General features: G+C 43.1%; 15 non-coding genes across 15 annotated transcripts; 4 read left to right on the top strand and 11 right to left on the bottom strand.

Moving 5' to 3' along the window:
* Positions 1-729: 729 nt before the first annotated feature.
* Positions 730-839, bottom strand: TRNAL-CAA (transfer RNA leucine (anticodon CAA)). Its single transcript has 2 exons — positions 802-839; positions 730-775 (listed from the first exon to the last, which is right to left on the bottom strand). It is a non-coding gene; the product is annotated as a tRNA-Leu (tRNA).
* A 1,503-nt stretch (positions 840-2,342) lies between these two features.
* Positions 2,343-2,452, bottom strand: TRNAL-CAA (transfer RNA leucine (anticodon CAA)). The gene is made up of 2 exons: positions 2,415-2,452; positions 2,343-2,388 (listed from the first exon to the last, which is right to left on the bottom strand). It is a non-coding gene; the product is annotated as a tRNA-Leu (tRNA).
* Positions 2,453-3,955: 1,503 nt separating this feature from the next.
* On the bottom strand, positions 3,956-4,065 carry TRNAL-CAA (transfer RNA leucine (anticodon CAA)). The gene is made up of 2 exons: positions 4,028-4,065; positions 3,956-4,001 (listed from the first exon to the last, which is right to left on the bottom strand). It is a non-coding gene; the product is annotated as a tRNA-Leu (tRNA).
* A 275-nt stretch (positions 4,066-4,340) lies between these two features.
* On the top strand, positions 4,341-4,413 carry TRNAR-UCG (transfer RNA arginine (anticodon UCG)). Its single transcript has one exon. It is a non-coding gene; the product is annotated as a tRNA-Arg (tRNA).
* A 1,154-nt stretch (positions 4,414-5,567) lies between these two features.
* Positions 5,568-5,677, bottom strand: TRNAL-CAA (transfer RNA leucine (anticodon CAA)). Its single transcript has 2 exons — positions 5,640-5,677; positions 5,568-5,613 (listed from the first exon to the last, which is right to left on the bottom strand). It is a non-coding gene; the product is annotated as a tRNA-Leu (tRNA).
* Positions 5,678-7,180: 1,503 nt separating this feature from the next.
* TRNAL-CAA (transfer RNA leucine (anticodon CAA)) lies at positions 7,181-7,290 on the bottom strand. Its single transcript has 2 exons — positions 7,253-7,290; positions 7,181-7,226 (listed from the first exon to the last, which is right to left on the bottom strand). It is a non-coding gene; the product is annotated as a tRNA-Leu (tRNA).
* A 275-nt stretch (positions 7,291-7,565) lies between these two features.
* TRNAR-UCG (transfer RNA arginine (anticodon UCG)) lies at positions 7,566-7,638 on the top strand. The gene has a single exon. It is a non-coding gene; the product is annotated as a tRNA-Arg (tRNA).
* A 1,154-nt stretch (positions 7,639-8,792) lies between these two features.
* Positions 8,793-8,902, bottom strand: TRNAL-CAA (transfer RNA leucine (anticodon CAA)). The gene is made up of 2 exons: positions 8,865-8,902; positions 8,793-8,838 (listed from the first exon to the last, which is right to left on the bottom strand). It is a non-coding gene; the product is annotated as a tRNA-Leu (tRNA).
* A 276-nt stretch (positions 8,903-9,178) lies between these two features.
* Positions 9,179-9,251, top strand: TRNAR-UCG (transfer RNA arginine (anticodon UCG)). The gene has a single exon. It is a non-coding gene; the product is annotated as a tRNA-Arg (tRNA).
* Positions 9,252-10,405: 1,154 nt separating this feature from the next.
* Positions 10,406-10,515, bottom strand: TRNAL-CAA (transfer RNA leucine (anticodon CAA)). The gene is made up of 2 exons: positions 10,478-10,515; positions 10,406-10,451 (listed from the first exon to the last, which is right to left on the bottom strand). It is a non-coding gene; the product is annotated as a tRNA-Leu (tRNA).
* A 1,503-nt stretch (positions 10,516-12,018) lies between these two features.
* TRNAL-CAA (transfer RNA leucine (anticodon CAA)) lies at positions 12,019-12,128 on the bottom strand. The gene is made up of 2 exons: positions 12,091-12,128; positions 12,019-12,064 (listed from the first exon to the last, which is right to left on the bottom strand). It is a non-coding gene; the product is annotated as a tRNA-Leu (tRNA).
* Positions 12,129-13,631: 1,503 nt separating this feature from the next.
* On the bottom strand, positions 13,632-13,741 carry TRNAL-CAA (transfer RNA leucine (anticodon CAA)). Its single transcript has 2 exons — positions 13,704-13,741; positions 13,632-13,677 (listed from the first exon to the last, which is right to left on the bottom strand). It is a non-coding gene; the product is annotated as a tRNA-Leu (tRNA).
* A 1,501-nt stretch (positions 13,742-15,242) lies between these two features.
* TRNAL-CAA (transfer RNA leucine (anticodon CAA)) lies at positions 15,243-15,352 on the bottom strand. The gene is made up of 2 exons: positions 15,315-15,352; positions 15,243-15,288 (listed from the first exon to the last, which is right to left on the bottom strand). It is a non-coding gene; the product is annotated as a tRNA-Leu (tRNA).
* Positions 15,353-17,234: 1,882 nt separating this feature from the next.
* TRNAR-UCG (transfer RNA arginine (anticodon UCG)) lies at positions 17,235-17,307 on the top strand. The gene has a single exon. It is a non-coding gene; the product is annotated as a tRNA-Arg (tRNA).
* A 1,154-nt stretch (positions 17,308-18,461) lies between these two features.
* TRNAL-CAA (transfer RNA leucine (anticodon CAA)) lies at positions 18,462-18,571 on the bottom strand. Its single transcript has 2 exons — positions 18,534-18,571; positions 18,462-18,507 (listed from the first exon to the last, which is right to left on the bottom strand). It is a non-coding gene; the product is annotated as a tRNA-Leu (tRNA).
* Between the last annotated feature and the right edge of the window lie 578 nt (positions 18,572-19,149).

Below are 19,149 nucleotides of genomic sequence, written 5' to 3'. Positions count from 1 at the left end.
AAATCCTTGTCTGCAATTCTGCTGTAAGCCAGACTTTTACAAAGGTGCAGACACAGCATGTCAAGTGGCACGATGCGATTCCTTCTTGTTGCAAGCTCAACAATTTCAAAAGGTTGCCTCGGTTCCCAATTTATATAAAGAGTTCTTGCCTGAAATTTGGAAAGTATGTCTGTCATTTCCTCTGAAAAGATATGATCCACACCGCAAATGGAACACTGCAATTGGTTTTCTTGCAACCTGAACTCTTTTCAAGGAAGGGTCCGTTGAAATTTCAACAAATGAGTCTTGTCAGAAGAGGGAATAACCCCACCTCTTTCACCAAAGGTCAGAACATACAGGGAAGACCTGTAAGTTATTGCCAAAACCTATCTCCTGAGTTCGGTCTCCTTACATATTTGTCACTTTACCTGTACACTAACCTTTTAAGATTTAGCAAAACAAATTGCCTCCAAAGCTTCTGATCCTGATGAAGTGAACTAGAAGAGAAGATGAGCTAACCCATATGACTGTAGGTGTGCCAAAGGGGATGGAATTTGTCAGTTTGTAAAACGTGTGTTAGAAAGCTTGTAGAAAAAAGTCGGCCTTGTTCCTTTTCTGCGAGATTTTCCAAAAGTCCATGTGAGGTTGCTGTTGAGAAGGCCCTTTGAAGAGCCTAGTAAACGAAAAGACCCAAGAGCTTGTTTTGGCAGGCCCGACCAATGTGCCATGATGGACAAAGTGAAAAAGCTCTGTCAGAAGTGGGATTTGAACCCACGCCTCCATTCGGAGACCAGAAGGCCCATGAGAAGGGAAGAGAAGCCTCTTGAGTCTGGCGCCTTAGACCACTCGGCCATCCTGACAAGCGGTGTACTATGTGCCCATGCAGCTGGCACAATGACTATACTTAACAGAGAAGAGAAAACCACAAACTTAGCCTAGAAGACTTCATGAACACTGCAAGGCATGTTTTTTCTCTGAAAACACTCATCAAACTGCCATTTTGGATCACTGCAATACCTTAGACAGCAATGTCATGTGCCTGCTCTAACAAATGAAATCCTTTGTGCTCCTTGAGCGTCTTTTCCTATGCGGTGGCTGTTTCCAGTGGAAAATGGTTTCTTCATAAAGAGGCATGAGACCGCGTGGCCTAATGGATAAGGCGTCTGACTTCGGATCAGAAGATTGAGTGTTTGAGTCCCTTTGTGGTCGTTGAGCTCTGTTCTTGTCACTTCTGTAGAGTATTTGCTCCTCTTGTTGTAAATGTCCTCGGAGACTTTGCAAAAGCCTGTGCTTCCTCACTCATGCTTATCATTCAATCCCTGCCCTTGACTGTTTACAGCTACAAAGGTGGCTGCTTTTGCTGAGCTTTCACCACAATGTCAATGACGCTAACTCTTTTCTTACAACTTGTGCAAGTCCCAGCAAAGTTTTTACATCAACCTCAAATAAACACTGCTAGTCCACACTGGGATTCTAACCTTTGCCTTACTTTGAACCCAATACCCTGATGGACCTTGGAAGAGACTCTAAGTAAACTATATGACCCAGGGTTCAAACATTCATGGTGGCATCTCCCTTTTTGCTAAGCATTTTGTTTACTAACATGAGAAAATTAATTTCCTATATGATTTAGGAAATCCTTGTCTGCAATTCTGCTGTAAGCCAGACTTTTACAAAGGTGCAGACACAGCATGTCAAGTGGCACGATGCGATTCCTTCTTGTTGCAAGCTCAACAATTTCAAAAGGTTGCCTCGGTTCCCAATTTATATGAAGAGTTCTTGCCTGAAATTTGCAAAGTATGTCTGTCATTTCCTCTGAAAAGATATGATCCACACCGCAAATGGAACACTGCAATTGGTTTTCTTGCAACCTGAACTCTTTTCAAGGAAGGGTCCGTTGAAATTTCAACAAATGAGTCTTGTCAGAAGAGGGAATAACCCCACCTCTTTCACCAAAGGTCAGAAGATACAGGGAAGACCTGTAAGTTATTGCCAAAACCTATCTCCTGAGTTCGGTCTCCTTACATATTTGTCACTTTACCTGTACACTAACCTTTTAAGATTTAGCAAAACAAATTGCCTCCAAAGCTTCTGATCCTGATGAAGTGAACTAGAAGAGAAGATGAGCTAACCCATATGACTGTGGGTGTGCCAAAGGGGATGGAATTTGTCAGTTTGTAAAACGTGTGTTAGAAAGCTTGTAGAAAAAAGTCGGCCTTGTTCCTTTTCTGCGAGATTTTCCAAAAGTCCATGTGAGGTTGCTGTTGAGAAGGCCCTTTGAAGAGCCTAGTAAACGAAAAGACCCAAGAGCTTGTTTTGGCAGGCCCGACCAATGTGCCATGATGGACAAAGTGAAAAAGCTCTGTCAGAAGTGGGATTTGAACCCACACCTCCATTCAGAGACCAGAAGGCCCATGAGAAGGGAAGAGAAGCCTCTTGAGTCTGGTGCCTTAGACCACTCGGCCATCCTGACAAGCGGTGTACTATATGCCCATGCAGCTGGCACAATGACTATACTTAACAGAGAAGAGACAACCACAAACTTAGCCTAGAAGACTTCATGAACACTGCAAGGCATGTTTTTTCTCTGAAAACACTCATCAAACTGCCATTTTGGATCACTGCAATACCTTAGACAGCAATGTCATGTGCCTGCTCTAACAAATGAAATCCTTTGTGCTCCTTGAGCGTCTTTTCCTATGCGGTGGCTGTTTCCAGTGGAAAATGGTTTCTTCATAAAGAGGCATGAGACCGCGTGGCCTAATGGATAAGGTGTCTGATTTTGGATCAGAAGATTGAGGGTTTGAGTCCCTTCGTGGTTGTTGAGCTCTGTTCTTGTCACTTCTGTAGAGTATTTGCTCCTCTTGTTGTAAATGTCCTCGGAGACTTTGCAAAAGCCTGTGCTTCCTCACTCATGCTTATCATTCAATCCCTGCCCTTGACTGTTTACAGCTACAAAGGTGGCTGCTTTTGCTGAGCTTTCACCACAATGTCAATGACGCTAACTCTTTTCTTACAACTTGTGCAAGTCCCAGCAAAGTTTTTACATCAACCTCAAATAAACACTGCTAGTCCACACTGGGATTCTAACCTTTGCCTTACTTTGAACCCAATACCCTGATGGACCTTGGAAGAGACTCTAAGTAAACTATATGACCCAGGGTTCAAACATTCATGGTGGCATCTCCCTTTCTGCTAAGCATTTTGTTTACTAACATGAGAAAATTAATTTCCTATATGATTTAGGAAATCCTTGTCTGCAATTCTGCTGTAAGCCAGACTTTTACAAAGGTGCAGACACAGCATGTCAAGTGGCACGATGCGATTCCTTCTTGTTGCAAGCTCAACAATTTCAAAAGGTTGCCTCGGTTCCCAATTTATATGAAGAGTTCTTGCCTGAAATTTGGAAAGTATGTCTGTCATTTCCTCTGAAAAGATATGATCCACACCGCAAATGGAACACTGCAATTGGTTTTCTTGCAACCTGAACTCTTTTCAAGGAAGGGTCCGTTGAAATTTCAACAAATGAGTCTTGTCAGAAGAGGGAATAACCCCACCTCTTTCACCAAAGGTCAGAACATACAGGGAAGACCTGTAAGTTATTGCCAAAACCTATCTCCTGAGTTCGGTCTCCTTACATATTTGTCACTTTACCTGTACACTAACCTTTTAAGATTTAGCAAAACAAATTGCCTCCAAAGCTTCTGATCCTGATGAAGTGAACTAGAAGAGAAGATGAGCTAACCCATATGACTGTAGGTGTGCCAAAGGGGATGGAATTTGTCAGTTTGTAAAACGTGTGTTAGAAAGCTTGTAGAAAAAAGTCGGCCTTGTTCCTTTTCTGCGAGATTTTCCAAAAGTCCATATGAGGTTGCTGTTGAGAAGGCCCTTTGAAGAGCCTAGTAAACGAAAAGACCCAAGAGCTTGTTTTGGCAGGCCCGACCAATGTGCCATGATGGACAAAGTGAAAAAGCTCTGTCAGAAGTGGGATTTGAACCCACGCCTCCATTCGGAGACCAGAAGGCCCATGAGAAGGGAAGAGAAGTCTCTTGAGTCTGGCGCCTTAGACCACTCGGCCATCCTGACAAGCGGTGTACTATGTTCCCATGCAGCTGGCACAATGACTATACTTAACAGAGAAGAGACAACCACAAACTTAGCCTAGAAGACTTCATGAACACTGCAAGGCATGTTTTTTCTCTGAAAACACTCATCAAACTGCCATTTTGGATCACTGCAATACCTTAGACAGCAATGTCATGTGCCTGCTCTAACAAATGAAATCTTTGTGCTCCTTGAGCGTCTTTTCCTATGCGGTGGCTGTTTCCAGTGGAAAATGGTTTCTTTATAAAGAGGCATGAGACCGCGTGGCCTAATGGATAAGGCGTCTGACTTCGGATCAGAAGATTGAGGGTTCGAGTCCCTTTGTGGTCGTTGAGCTCTGTTCTTGTCACTTCTGTAGAGTATTTGCTCCTCTTGTTGTAAATGTCCTCGGAGACTTTGCAAAAGCCTGTGCTTCCTCACTCATGCTTATCATTCAATCCCTGCCCTTGACTGTTTACAGCTACAAAGGTGGCTGCTTTTGCTGAGCTTTCACCACAATGTCAATGACGCTAACTCTTTTCTTACAACTTGTGCAAGTCCCAGCAAAGTTTTTACATCAACCTCAAATAAACACTGCTAGTCCACACTGGGATTCTAACCTTTGCCTTACTTTGAACTCAATACCCTGATGGACCTTGGAAGAGACTCTAAGTAAACTATATGACCCAGGGTTCAAACATTCATGGTGGCATCTCCCTTTCTGCTAAGCATTTTGTTTACTAACATGAGAAAATGAATTTCCTATATGATTTAGGAAATCCTTGTCTGCAATTCTGCTGTAAGCCAGACTTTTACAAAGGTGCAGACACAGCATGTCAAGTGGCACGATGCGATTCCTTCTTGTTGCAAGCTCAACAATTTCAAAAGGTTGCCTCGGTTCCCAATTTATATAAAGAGTTCTTGCCTGAAATTTGGAAAGTATGTCTGTCATTTCCTCTGAAAAGATATGATCCACACCGCAAATGGAACACTGCAATTGGTTTTCTTGCAACCTGAACTCTTTTCAAGGAAGGGTCCGTTGAAATTTCAACAAATGAGTCTTGTCAGAAGAGGGAATAACCCCACCTCTTTCACCAAAGGTCAGAACATACAGGGAAGACCTGTAAGTTATTGCCAAAACCTATCTCCTGAGTTCGGTCTCCTTACATATTTGTCACTTTACCTGTACACTAACCTTTTAAGATTTAGCAAAACAAATTGCCTCCAAAGCTTCTGATCCTGATGAAGTGAACTAGAAGAGAAGATGAGCTAACCCATATGACTGTGGGTGTGCCAAAGGGGATGGAATTTGTCAGTTTGTAAAACGTGTGTTAGAAAGCTTGTAGAAAAAAGTCGGCCTTGTTCCTTTTCTGCGAGATTTTCCAAAAGTCCATGTGAGGTTGCTGTTGAGAAGGCCCTTTGAAGAGCCTAGTAAACGAAAAGACCCAAGAGCTTGTTTTGGCAGGCCCGACCAATGTGCCATGATGGACAAAGTGAAAAAGCTCTGTCAGAAGTGGGATTTGAACCCACGCCTCCATTCAGAGACCAGAAGGCCCATGAGAAGGGAAGAGAAGCCTCTTGAGTCTGGTGCCTTAGACCACTCGGCCATCCTGACAAGCGGTGTACTATGTGCCCATGCAGCTGGCACAATGACTATACATAACAGAGAAGAGACAACCACAAACTTAGCCTAGAAGACTTCATGAACACTGCAAGGCATGTTTTTTCTCTGAAAACACTCATCAAACTGCCATTTTGGATCACTGCAATACCTTAGACAGCAATGTCATGTGCCTGCTCTAACAAATGAAATCCTTTGTGCTCCTTGAGCGTCTTTTCCTATGCGGTGGCTGTTTCCAGTGGAAAATGGTTTCTTCATAAAGAGGCATGAGACTGCGTGGCCTAATGGATAAGGTGTCTGATTTTGGATCAGAAGATTGAGGGTTTGAGTCCCTTCGTGGTTGTTGAGCTCTGTTCTTGTCACTTCTGTAGAGTATTTGCTCCTCTTGTTGTAAATGTCCTCGGAGACTTTGCAAAAGCCTGTGCTTCCTCACTCATGCTTATCATTCAATCCCTGCCCTTGACTGTTTACAGCTACAAAGGTGGCTGCTTTTGCTGAGCTTTCACCACAATGTCAATGACGCTAACTCTTTTCTTACAACTTGTGCAAGTCCCAGCAAAGTTTTTACATCAACCTCAAATAAACACTGCTAGTCCACACTGGGATTCTAACCTTTGCCTTACTTTGAACCCAATACCCTGATGGACCTTGGAAGAGACTCTAAGTAAACTATATGACCCAGGGTTCAAACATTCATGGTGGCATCTCCCTTTCTGCTAAGCATTTTGTTTACTAACATGAGAAAATTAATTTCCTATATGATTTAGGAAATCCTTGTCTGCAATTCTGCTGTAAGCCAGACTTTTACAAAGGTGCAGACACAGCATGTCAAGTGGCACGATGCGATTCCTTCTTGTTGCAAGCTCAACAATTTCAAAAGGTTGCCTCGGTTCCCAATTTATATGAAGAGTTCTTGCCTGAAATTTGGAAAGTATGTCTGTCATTTCCTCTGAAAAGATATGATCCACACCGCAAATGGAACACTGCAATTGGTTTTCTTGCAACCTGAACTCTTTTCAAGGAAGGGTCCGTTGAAATTTCAACAAATGAGTCTTGTCAGAAGAGGGAATAACCCCACCTCTTTCACCAAAGGTCAGAACATACAGGGAAGACCTGTAAGTTATTGCCAAAACCTATCTCCTGAGTTCGGTCTCCTTACATATTTGTCACTTTACCTGTACACTAACCTTTTAAGATTTAGCAAAACAAATTGCCTCCAAAGCTTCTGATCCTGATGAAGTGAACTAGAAGAGAAGATGAGCTAACCCATATGACTGTAGGTGTGCCAAAGGGGATGGAATTTGTCAGTTTGTAAAACGTGTGTTAGAAAGCTTGTAGAAAAAAGTCGGCCTTGTTCCTTTTCTGCGAGATTTTCCAAAAGTCCATATGAGGTTGCTGTTGAGAAGGCCCTTTGAAGAGCCTAGTAAACGAAAAGACCCAAGAGCTTGTTTTGGCAGGCCCGACCAATGTGCCATGATGGACAAAGTGAAAAAGCTCTGTCAGAAGTGGGATTTGAACCCACGCCTCCATTCGGAGACCAGAAGGCCCATGAGAAGGGAAGAGAAGTCTCTTGAGTCTGGCGCCTTAGACCACTCGGCCATCCTGACAAGCGGTGTACTATGTTCCCATGCAGCTGGCACAATGACTATACTTAACAGAGAAGAGACAACCACAAACTTAGCCTAGAAGACTTCATGAACACTGCAAGGCATGTTTTTTCTCTGAAAACACTCATCAAACTGCCATTTTGGATCACTGCAATACCTTAGACAGCAATGTCATGTGCCTGCTCTAACAAATGAAATCTTTGTGCTCCTTGAGCGTCTTTTCCTATGCGGTGGCTGTTTCCAGTGGAAAATGGTTTCTTTATAAAGAGGCATGAGACCGCGTGGCCTAATGGATAAGGCGTCTGACTTCGGATCAGAAGATTGAGGGTTCGAGTCCCTTTGTGGTCGTTGAGCTCTGTTCTTGTCACTTCTGTAGAGTATTTGCTCCTCTTGTTGTAAATGTCCTCGGAGACTTTGCAAAAGCCTGTGCTTCCTCACTCATGCTTATCATTCAATCCCTGCCCTTGACTGTTTACAGCTACAAAGGTGGCTGCTTTTGCTGAGCTTTCACCACAATGTCAATGACGCTAACTCTTTTCTTACAACTTGTGCAAGTCCCAGCAAAGTTTTTACATCAACCTCAAATAAACACTGCTAGTCCACACTGGGATTCTAACCTTTGCCTTACTTTGAACTCAATACCCTGATGGACCTTGGAAGAGACTCTAAGTAAACTATATGACCCAGGGTTCAAACATTCATGGTGGCATCTCCCTTTCTGCTAAGCATTTTGTTTACTAACATGAGAAAATGAATTTCCTATATGATTTAGGAAATCCTTGTCTGCAATTCTGCTGTAAGCCAGACTTTTACAAAGGTGCAGACACAGCATGTCAAGTGGCACGATGCGATTCCTTCTTGTTGCAAGCTCAACAATTTCAAAAGGTTGCCTCGGTTCCCAATTTATATAAAGAGTTCTTGCCTGAAATTTGGAAAGTATGTCTGTCATTTCCTCTGAAAAGATATGATCCACACCGCAAATGGAACACTGCAATTGGTTTTCTTGCAACCTGAACTCTTTTCAAGGAAGGGTCCGTTGAAATTTCAACAAATGAGTCTTGTCAGAAGAGGGAATAACCCCACCTCTTTCACCAAAGGTCAGAACATACAGGGAAGACCTGTAAGTTATTGCCAAAACCTATCTCCTGAGTTCGGTCTCCTTACATATTTGTCACTTTACCTGTACACTAACCTTTTAAGATTTAGCAAAACAAATTGCCTCCAAAGCTTCTGATCCTGATGAAGTGAACTAGAAGAGAAGATGAGCTAACCCATATGACTGTAGGTGTGCCAAAGGGGATGGAATTTGTCAGTTTGTAAAACGTGTGTTAGAAAGCTTGTAGAAAAAAGTCGGCCTTGTTCCTTTTCTGCGAGATTTTCCAAAAGTCCATGTGAGGTTGCTGTTGAGAAGGCCCTTTGAAGAGCCTAGTAAACGAAAAGACCCAAGAGCTTGTTTTGGCAGGCCCGACCAATGTGCCATGATGGACAAAGTGAAAAAGCTCTGTCAGAAGTGGGATTTGAACCCACGCCTCCATTCGGAGACCAGAAGGCCCATGAGAAGGGAAGAGAAGCCTCTTGAGTCTGGCGCCTTAGACCACTCGGCCATCCTGACAAGCGGTGTACTATGTGCCCATGCAGCTGGCACAATGACTATACTTAACAGAGAAGAGAAAACCACAAACTTAGCCTAGAAGACTTCATGAACACTGCAAGGCATGTTTTTTCTCTGAAAACACTCATCAAACTGCCATTTTGGATCACTGCAATACCTTAGACAGCAATGTCATGTGCCTGCTCTAACAAATGAAATCCTTTGTGCTCCTTGAGCGTCTTTTCCTATGCGGTGGCTGTTTCCAGTGGAAAATGGTTTCTTCATAAAGAGGCATGAGACCGCGTGGCCTAATGGATAAGGCGTCTGACTTCGGATCAGAAGATTGAGGGTTCGAGTCCCTTTGTGGTCGTTGAGCTCTGTTCTTGTCACTTCTGTAGAGTATTTGCTCCTCTTGTTGTAAATGTCCTCGGAGACTTTGCAAAAGCCTGTGCTTCCTCACTCATGCTTATCATTCAATCCCTGCCCTTGACTGTTTACAGCTACAAAGGTGGCTGCTTTTGCTGAGCTTTCACCACAATGTCAATGACGCTAACTCTTTTCTTACAACTTGTGCAAGTCCCAGCAAAGTTTTTACATCAACCTCAAATAAACACTGCTAGTCCACACTGGGATTCTAACCTTTGCCTTACTTTGAACCCAATACCCTGATGGACCTTGGAAGAGACTCTAAGTAAACTATATGACCCAGGGTTCAAACATTCATGGTGGCATCTCCCTTTTTGCTAAGCATTTTGTTTACTAACATGAGAAAATTAATTTCCTATATGATTTAGGAAATCCTTGTCTGCAATTCTGCTGTAAGCCAGACTTTTACAAAGGTGCAGACACAGCATGTCAAGTGGCACGATGCGATTCCTTCTTGTTGCAAGCTCAACAATTTCAAAAGGTTGCCTCGGTTCCCAATTTATATGAAGAGTTCTTGCCTGAAATTTGCAAAGTATGTCTGTCATTTCCTCTGAAAAGATATGATCCACACCGCAAATGGAACACTGCAATTGGTTTTCTTGCAACCTGAACTCTTTTCAAGGAAGGGTCCGTTGAAATTTCAACAAATGAGTCTTGTCAGAAGAGGGAATAACCCCACCTCTTTCACCAAAGGTCAGAACATACAGGGAAGACCTGTAAGTTATTGCCAAAACCTATCTCCTGAGTTCGGTCTCCTTACATATTTGTCACTTTACCGGTACACTAACCTTTTAAGATTTAGCAAAACAAATTGCCTCCAAAGCTTCTGATCCTGATGAAGTGAACTAGAAGAGAAGATGAGCTAACCCATATGACTGTGGGTGTGCCAAAGGGGATGGAATTTGTCAGTTTGTAAAACGTGTGTTAGAAAGCTTGTAGAAAAAAGTCGGCCTTGTTCCTTTTCTGCGAGATTTTCCAAAAGTCCATGTGAGGTTGCTGTTGAGAAGGCCCTTTGAAGAGCCTAGTAAACGAAAAGACCCAAGAGCTTGTTTTGGCAGGCCCGACCAATGTGCCATGATGGACAAAGTGAAAAAGCTCTGTCAGAAGTGGGATTTGAACCCACACCTCCATTCAGAGACCAGAATGCCCATGAGAAGGGAAGAGAAGCCTCTTGAGTCTGGTGCCTTAGACCACTCGGCCATCCTGACAAGCGGTGTACTATGTGCCCATGCAGCTGGCACAATGACTATACTTAACAGAGAAGAGACAACCACAAACTTAGCCTAGAAGACTTCATGAACACTGCAAGGCATGTTTTTTCTCTGAAAACACTCATCAAACTGCCATTTTGGATCACTGCAATACCTTAGACAGCAATGTCATGTGCCTGCTCTAACAAATGAAATCCTTTGTGCTCCTTGAGCGTCTTTTCCTATGCGGTGGCTGTTTCCAGTGGAAAATGGTTTCTTCATAAAGAGGCATGAGACCGCGTGGCCTAATGGATAAGGTGTCTGATTTTGGATCAGAAGATTGAGGGTTTGAGTCCCTTCGTGGTTGTTGAGCTCTGTTCTTGTCACTTCTGTAGAGTATTTGCTCCTCTTGTTGTAAATGTCCTCGGAGACTTTGCAAAAGCCTGTGCTTCCTCACTCATGCTTATCATTCAATCCCTGCCCTTGATTGTTTACAGCTACAAAGGTGGCTGCTTTTGCTGAGCTTTCACCACAATGTCAATGACGCTAACTCTTTTCTTACAACTTGTGCAAGTCCCAGCAAAGTTTTTACATCAACCTCAAATAAACACTGCTAGTCCACACTGGGATTCTAACCTTTGCCTTACTTTGAACCCAATACCCTGATGGACCTTGGAAGAGACTCTAAGTAAACTATATGACCCAGGGTTCAAACATTCATGGTGGCATCTCCCTTTCTGCTAAGCATTTTGTTTACTAACATGAGAAAATGAATTTCCTATATGATTTAGGAAATCCTTGTCTGCAATTCTGCTGTAAGCTAGACTTTTACAAAGGTGCAGACACAGCATGTCAAGTGGCACGATGCGATTCCTTCTTGTTGCAAGCTCAACAATTTCAAAAGGTTGCCTCGGTTCCCAATTTATATGAAGAGTTCTTGCCTGAAATTTGGAAAGTATGTCTGTCATTTCCTCTGAAAAGATATGATCCACACCGCAAATGGAACACTGCAATTGGTTTTCTTGCAACCTGAACTCTTTTCAAGGAAGGGTCTGTTGAAATTTCAACAAATGAGTCTTGTCAGAAGAGGGAATAACCCCACCTCTTTCACCAAAGGTCAGAAGATACAGGGAAGACCTGTAAGTTATTGCCAAAACCTATCTCCTGAGTTCGGTCTCCTTACATATTTGTCACTTTACCTGTACACTAACCTTTTAAGATTTAGCAAAACAAATTGCCTCCAAAGCTTCTGATCCTGATGAAGTGAACTAGAAGAGAAGATGAGCTAACCCATATGACTGTAGGTGTGCCAAAGGGGATGGAATTTGTCAGTTTGTAAAACGTGTGTTAGAAAGCTTGTAGAAAAAAGTCGGCCTTGTTCCTTTTCTGCGAGATTTTCCAAAAGTCCATGTGAGGTTGCTGTTGAGAAGGCCCTTTGAAGAGCCTAGTAAACGAAAAGACCCAAGAGCTTGTTTTGGCAGGCCCGACCAATGTGCCATGATGGACAAAGTGAAAAAGCTCTGTCAGAAGTGGGATTTGAACCCACGCCTCCATTCGGAGACCAGAAGGCCCATGAGAAGGGAAGAGAAGCCTCTTGAGTCTGGCGCCTTAGACCACTCGGCCATCCTGACAAGCGGTGTACTATATGCCCATGCAGCTGGCACAATGACTATACTTAACAGAGAAGAGACAACCACAAACTTAGCCTAGAAGACTTCATGAACACTGCAAGGCATGTTTTTTCTCTGAAAACACTCATCAAACTGCCATTTTGGATCACTGCAATACCTTAGACAGCAATGTCATGTGCCTGCTCTAACAAATGAAATCCTTTGTGCTCCTTGAGCGTCTTTTCCTATGCGGTGGCTGTTTCCAGTGGAAAATGGTTTCTTCATAAAGAGGCATGAGACCGCGTGGCCTAATGGATAAGGTGTCTGATTTCGGATCAGAAGATTGAGGGTTTGAGTCCCTTCGTGGTTGTTGAGCTCTGTTCTTGTCACTTCTGTAGAGTATTTGCTCCTCTTGTTGTAAATGTCCTCGGAGACTTTGCAAAAGCCTGTGCTTCCTCACTCATGCTTATCATTCAATCCCTGCCCTTGATTGTTTACAGCTACAAAGGTGGCTGCTTTTGCTGAGCTTTCACCACAATGTCAATGACGCTAACTCTTTTCTTACAACTTGTGAAAGTCCCAGCAAAGTTTTTACATCAACCTCAAATAAACACTGCTAGTCCACACTGGGATTCTAACCTTTGCCTTACTTTGAACCCAATACCCTGATGGACCTTGGAAGAGACTCTAAGTAAACTATATGACCCAGGGTTCAAACATTCATGGTGGCATCTCCCTTTCTGCTAAGCATTTTGTTTACTAACATGAGAAAATTAATTTCCTATATGATTTAGGAAATCCTTGTCTGCAATTCTGCTGTAAGCCAGACTTTTACAAAGGTGCAGACACAGCATGTCAAGTGGCACGATGCGATTCCTTCTTGTTGCAAGCTCAACAATTTCAAAAGGTTGCCTCGGTTCCCAATTTATATGAAGAGTTCTTGCCTGAAATTTGGAAAGTATGTCTGTCATTTCCTCTGAAAAGATATGATCCACACCGCAAATGGAACACTGCAATTGGTTTTCTTGCAACCTGAACTCTTTTCAAGGAAGGGTCCGTTGAAATTTCAACAAATGAGTCTTGTCAGAAGAGGGAATAACCCCACCTCTTTCACCAAAGGTCAGAAGATACAGGGAAGACCTGTAAGTTATTGCCAAAACCTATCTCCTGAGTTCGGTCTCCTAACATATTTGTCACTTTACCTGTACACTAACCTTTTAAGATTTAGCAAAACAAATTGCCTCCAAAGCTTCTGATCCTGATGAAGTGAACTAGAAGAGAAGATGAGCTAACCCATATGACTGTAGGTGTGCCAAAGGGGATGGAATTTGTCAGTTTGTAAAACGTGTGTTAGAAAGCTTGTAGAAAAAAGTCGGCCTTGTTCCTTTTCTGCGAGATTTTCCAAAAGTCCATGTGAGGTTGCTGTTGAGAAGGCCCTTTGAAGAGCCTAGTAAACGAAAAGACCCAAGAGCTTGTTTTGGCAGGCCCGACCAATGTGCCATGATGGACAAAGTGAAAAAGCTCTGTCAGAAGTGGGATTTGAACCCACACCTCCATTCAGAGACCAGAAGGCCCATGAGAAGGGAAGAGAAGCCTCTTGAGTCTGGTGCCTTAGACCACTCGGCCATCCTGACAAGCGGTGTACTATGTGCCCATGCAGCTGGCACAATGACTATACTTAACAGAGAAGAGACAACCACAAACTTAGCCTAGAAGACTTCATGAACACTGCAAGGCATGTTTTTTCTCTGAAAACACTCATCAAACTGCCATTTTGGATCACTGCAATACCTTAGACAGCAATGTCATGTGCCTGCTCTAACAAATGAAATCTTTGTGCTCCTTGAGCGTCTTTTCCTATGCGGTGGCTGTTTCCAGTGGAAAATGGTTTCTTCATAAAGAGGCATGAGACCGCGTGGCCTAATGGATAAGGTGTCTGATTTTGGATCAGAAGATTGAGGGTTTGAGTCCCTTCGTGGTTGTTGAGCTCTGTTCTTGTCACTTCTGTAGAGTATTTGCTCCTCTTGTTGTAAATGTCCTCGGAGACTTTGCAAAAGCCTGTGCTTCCTCACTCATGCTTATCATTCAATCCCTGCCCTTGATTGTTTACAGCTACAAAGGTGGCTGCTTTTGCTGAGCTTTCACCACAATGTCAATGACGCTAACTCTTTTCTTACAACTTGTGCAAGTCCCAGCAAAGTTTTTACATCAACCTCAAATAAACACTGCTAGTCCACACTGGGATTCTAACCTTTGCCTTACTTTGAACCCAATACCCTGATGGACCTTGGAAGAGACTCTAAGTAAACTATATGACCCAGGGTTCAAACATTCATGGTGGCATCTCCCTTTCTGCTAAGCATTTTGTTTACTAACATGAGAAAATGAATTTCCTATATGATTTAGGAAATCCTTGTCTGCAATTCTGCTGTAAGCCAGACTTTTACAAAGGTGCAGACACAGCATGTCAAGTGGCACGATGCGATTCCTTCTTGTTGCAAGCTCAACAATTTCAAAAGGTTGCCTCGGTTCCCAATTTATATGAAGAGTTCTTGCCTGAAATTTGGAAAGTATGTCTGTCATTTCCTCTGAAAAGATATGATCCACACCGCAAATGGAACACTGCAATTGGTTTTCTTGCAACCTGAACTCTTTTCAAGGAAGGGTCCGTTGAAATTTCAACAAATGAGTCTTGTCAGAAGAGGGAATAACCCCACCTCTTTCACCAAAGGTCAGAACATACAGGGAAGACCTGTAAGTTATTGCCAAAACCTATCTCCTGAGTTCGGTCTCCTTACATATTTGTCACTTTACCTGTACACTAACCTTTTAAGATTTAGCAAAACAAATTGCCTCCAAAGCTTCTGATCCTGATGAAGTGAACTAGAAGAGAAGATGAGCTAACCCATATGACTGTAGGTGTGCCAAAGGGGATGGAATTTGTCAGTTTGTAAAACGTGTGTTAGAAAGCTTGTAGAAAAAAGTCGGCCTTGTTCCTTTTCTGCGAGATTTTCCAAAAGTCCATGTGAGGTTGCTGTTGAGAAGGCCCTTTGAAGAGCCTAGTAAACGAAAAGACCCAAGAGCTTGTTTTGGCAGGCCCGACCAATGTGCCATGATGGACAAAGTGAAAAGCTCTGTCAGAAGTGGGATTTGAACCCACGCCTCCATTCGGAGACCAGAAGGCCCATGAGAAGGGAAGAGAAGCCTCTTGAGTCTGGCACCTTAGACCACTCGGCCATCCTGACAAGCGGTGTACTATGTGCCCATGCAGCTGGCACAATGACTATACTTAACAGAGAAGAGACAACCACAAACTTAGCCTAGAAGACTTCATGAACACTGCAAGGCATGTTTTTTCTCTGAAAACACTCATCAAACTGCCATTTTGGATCACTGCAATACCTTAGACAGCAATGTCATGTGCCTGCTCTAACAAATGAAATCCTTTGTGCTCCTTGAGCGTCTTTTCCTATGCGGTGGCTGTTTCCAGTGGAAAATGGTTTCTTCATAAAGAGGCATGAGACCGCGTGGCCTAATGGATAAGGCGTCTGACTTCGGATCAGAAGATTGAGGGTTTGAGTCCAGTTGTTGAGCTCTGTTCTTGTCACTTCTGTAGAGTATTTGCTCCTCTTGTTTTAAATGTCCTCGGATACTTTGCAAAAGCCTGTGCTTCCTCACTCATGCTTATCATTCAATCCCTGCCCTTGACTGTTTACAGCTACAAAGGTGGCTGCTTTTGCTGAGCTTTCACCACAATGTCAATGACGCTAACTCTTTTCTTACAACTTGTGCAAGTCCCAGCAAAGTTTTTACATCAACCTCAAATAAACACTGCTAGTCCACACTGGGATTCTAACCTTTGCCTTACTTTGAACCCAATACCCTGATGGACCTTGGAAGAGACTCTAAGTAAACTATATGACCCAGGGTTCAAACATTCATGGTGGCATCTCCCTTTCTGCTAAGCATTTTGTTTACTAACATGAGAAAATTAATTTCCTATATGATTTAGGAAATCCTTGTCTGCAATTCTGCTGTAAGCCAGACTTTTACAAAGGTGCAGACACAGCATGTCAAGTGGCACGATGCGATTCCTTCTTGTTGCAAGCTCAACAATTTCAAAAGGTTGCCTCGGTTCCCAATTTATATAAAGAGTTCTTGCCTGAAATTTGGAAAGTATGTCTGTCATTTCCTCTGAAAAGATATGATCCACACCGCAAATGGAACACTGCAATTGGTTTTCTTGCAACCTGAACTCTTTTCAAGGAAGGGTCCGTTGAAATTTCAACAAATGAGTCTTGTCAGAAGAGGGAATAACCCCACCTCTTTCACCAAAGGTCAGAAGATACAGGGAAGACCTGTAAGTTATTGCCAAAACCTATCTCCTGAGTTCGGTCTCCTTACATATTTGTCACTTTACCTGTACACTAACCTTTTAAGATTTAGCAAAACAAATTGCCTCCAAAGCTTCTGATCCTGATGAAGTGAACTAGAAGAGAAGATGAGCTAACCCATATGACTGTAGGTGTGCCAAAGGGGATGGAATTTGTCAGTTTGTAAAACGTGTGTTAGAAAGCTTGTAGAAAAAAGTCGGCCTTGTTCCTTTTCTGCGAGATTTTCCAAAAGTCCATGTGAGGTTGCTGTTGAGAAGGCCCTTTGAAGAGCCTAGTAAACGAAAAGACCCAAGAGCTTGTTTTGGCAGGCCCGACCAATGTGCCATGATGGACAAAGTGAAAAAGCTCTGTCAGAAGTGGGATTTGAACCCACGCCTCCATTTGGAGACCAGAAGGCCCATGAGAAGGGAAGAGAAGCCTCTTGAGTTTGCACCTTAGACCACTCGGCCATCCTGACAAGTGGTGTACTATGTGCCCATGCAGATGGCACAATGACTATACTTAACAGAGAAGAGAAAACCACAAACTTAGCCTAGAAGACTTCATGAACACTGCAAGGCATGTTTTTTCTCTGAAAACACTCATCAAACTGCCATTTTGGATCACTGCAATACCTTAGACAGCAATGTCATGTGCCTGCTCTAACGAATGAAATCCTTTGTGCTCCTTGAGCGTCTTTTCCTATGCGGTGGCTGTTTCCAGTGGAAAATGGATTCTTCATAAAGAGGCATGAGACCGCGTGGCCTAATGGATAAGGTGTCTGACTTCGGATCAGAAGATTGAGGGTTCGAGTCCCTTCGTGGTCGTTGAGCTCTGTTCTTGTCACTTCTGTAGAGTATTTGCTCCTCTTGTTGTAAATGTCCTCGGAGACTTTGCAAAAGCCTGTGCTTCCTCACTCATGCTTATCATTCAATCCCTGCCCTTGACTGTTTACAGCTACAAAGGTGGCTGCTTTTGCTGAGCTTTCACCACAATGTCAATGACGCTAACTCTTTTCTTACAACTTGTGCAAGTCCCAGCAAAGTTTTTACATCAACCTCAAATAAACACTGCTAGTCCACACTGGGATTCTAACCTTTGCCTTACTTTGAACCCAATACCCTGATGGACCTTGGAAGAGACTCTAAGTAAACTATATGACCCAGGGTTCAAACATTCATGGTGGCATCTCCCTTTCTGCTAAGCATTTTGTTTACTAACATGAGAAAATGAATTTCCTATATGATTTAGGAAATCCTTGTCTGCAATTCTGCTGTAAGCCAGACTTTTACAAAGGTGCAGACACAGCATGTCAAGTGGCACGATGCGATTCCTTCTTGTTGCAAGCTCAACAATTTCAAAAGGTTGCCTCGGTTCCCAATTTATATGAAGAGTTCTTGCCTGAAATTTGGAAAGTATGTCTGTCATTTCCTCTGAAAAGATATGATCCACACCGCAAATGGAACACTGCAATTGGTTTTCTTGCAAACTGAACTCTTTTCAAGGAAGGGTCCGTTGAAATTTCAACAAATGAGTCTTGTCAGAAGAGGGAATAACCCCACCTCTTTCACCAAAGGTCAGAAGATACAGGGAAGACCTGTAAGTTATTGCCAAAACCTATCTCCTGAGTTCGGTCTCCTTACATATTTGTCACTTTACCTGTACACTAACCTTTTAAGATTTAGCAAAACAAATTGCCTCCAAAGCTTCTGATCCTGATGAAGTGAACTAGAAGAGAAGATGAGCTAACCCATATGACTGTAGGTGTGCCAAAGGGGATGGAATTTGTCAGTTTGTAAAACGTGTGTTAGAAAGCTTGTAGAAAAAAGTCGGCCTTGTTCCTTTTCTGCGAGATTTTCCAAAAGTCCATGTGAGGTTGCTGTTGAGAAGGCCCTTTGAAGAGCCTAGTAAACGAAAAGACCCAAGAGCTTGTTTTAGCAGGCCCGACCAATGTGCCATGATGGACAAAATGAAAAAGCTCTGTCAGAAGTGGGATTTGAACCCACGCCTCCATTCGGAGACCAGAAGGCCCATGAGAAGGGAAGAGAAGCCTCTTGAGTCTGGCGCCTTAGACCACTCGGCCATCCTGACAAGCGGTGTACTATGTGCCCATGCAGCTGGCACAATGACTATACTTAACAGAGAAGAGATAACCACAAACTTAGCCTAGAAGACTTCATGAACACTGCAAGGCATGTTTTTTCTCTGAAAACACTCATCAAACTGCCATTTTGGATCACTGCAATACCTTAGACAGCAATGTCGTGTGCCTGCTCTAACAAATGAAATCCTTTGTGCTCCTTGAGCGTCTTTTCCTATGCGGTGGCTGTTTCCAGTGGAAAATGGTTTCTTCATAAAGAGGCATGAGACCGCGTGGCCTAATGGATAAGGCGTCTGACTTCAGATCAGAAGATTGAGGGTTTGAGTCCCTTTGTGGTCCTTGAGCTCTGTTCTTGTCACTTCTGTAGAGTGTTTGCTCCTCTTGTTGTAAATGTCCTCGGAGACTTTGCAAAAGCCTGTGCTTCCTCACTCATGCTTATCATTCAATCCCTGCCCTTGACTGTTTACAGCTACAAAGGTGGCTGCTTTTGCTGAGCTTTCACCACAATGTCAATGACGCTAACTCTTTTCTTACAACTTGTGCAAGTCCCAGCAAAGTTTTTACATCA

This window comes from Hyperolius riggenbachi, chromosome 8, assembly GCF_040937935.1.
Source record: "Hyperolius riggenbachi isolate aHypRig1 chromosome 8, aHypRig1.pri, whole genome shotgun sequence".
NCBI lineage: Eukaryota > Metazoa > Chordata > Amphibia > Anura > Hyperoliidae > Hyperolius > Hyperolius riggenbachi.
Note: the sequence above shows the minus strand (reverse complement) of the source record. Positions and strands in the feature narration are given on the sequence as shown.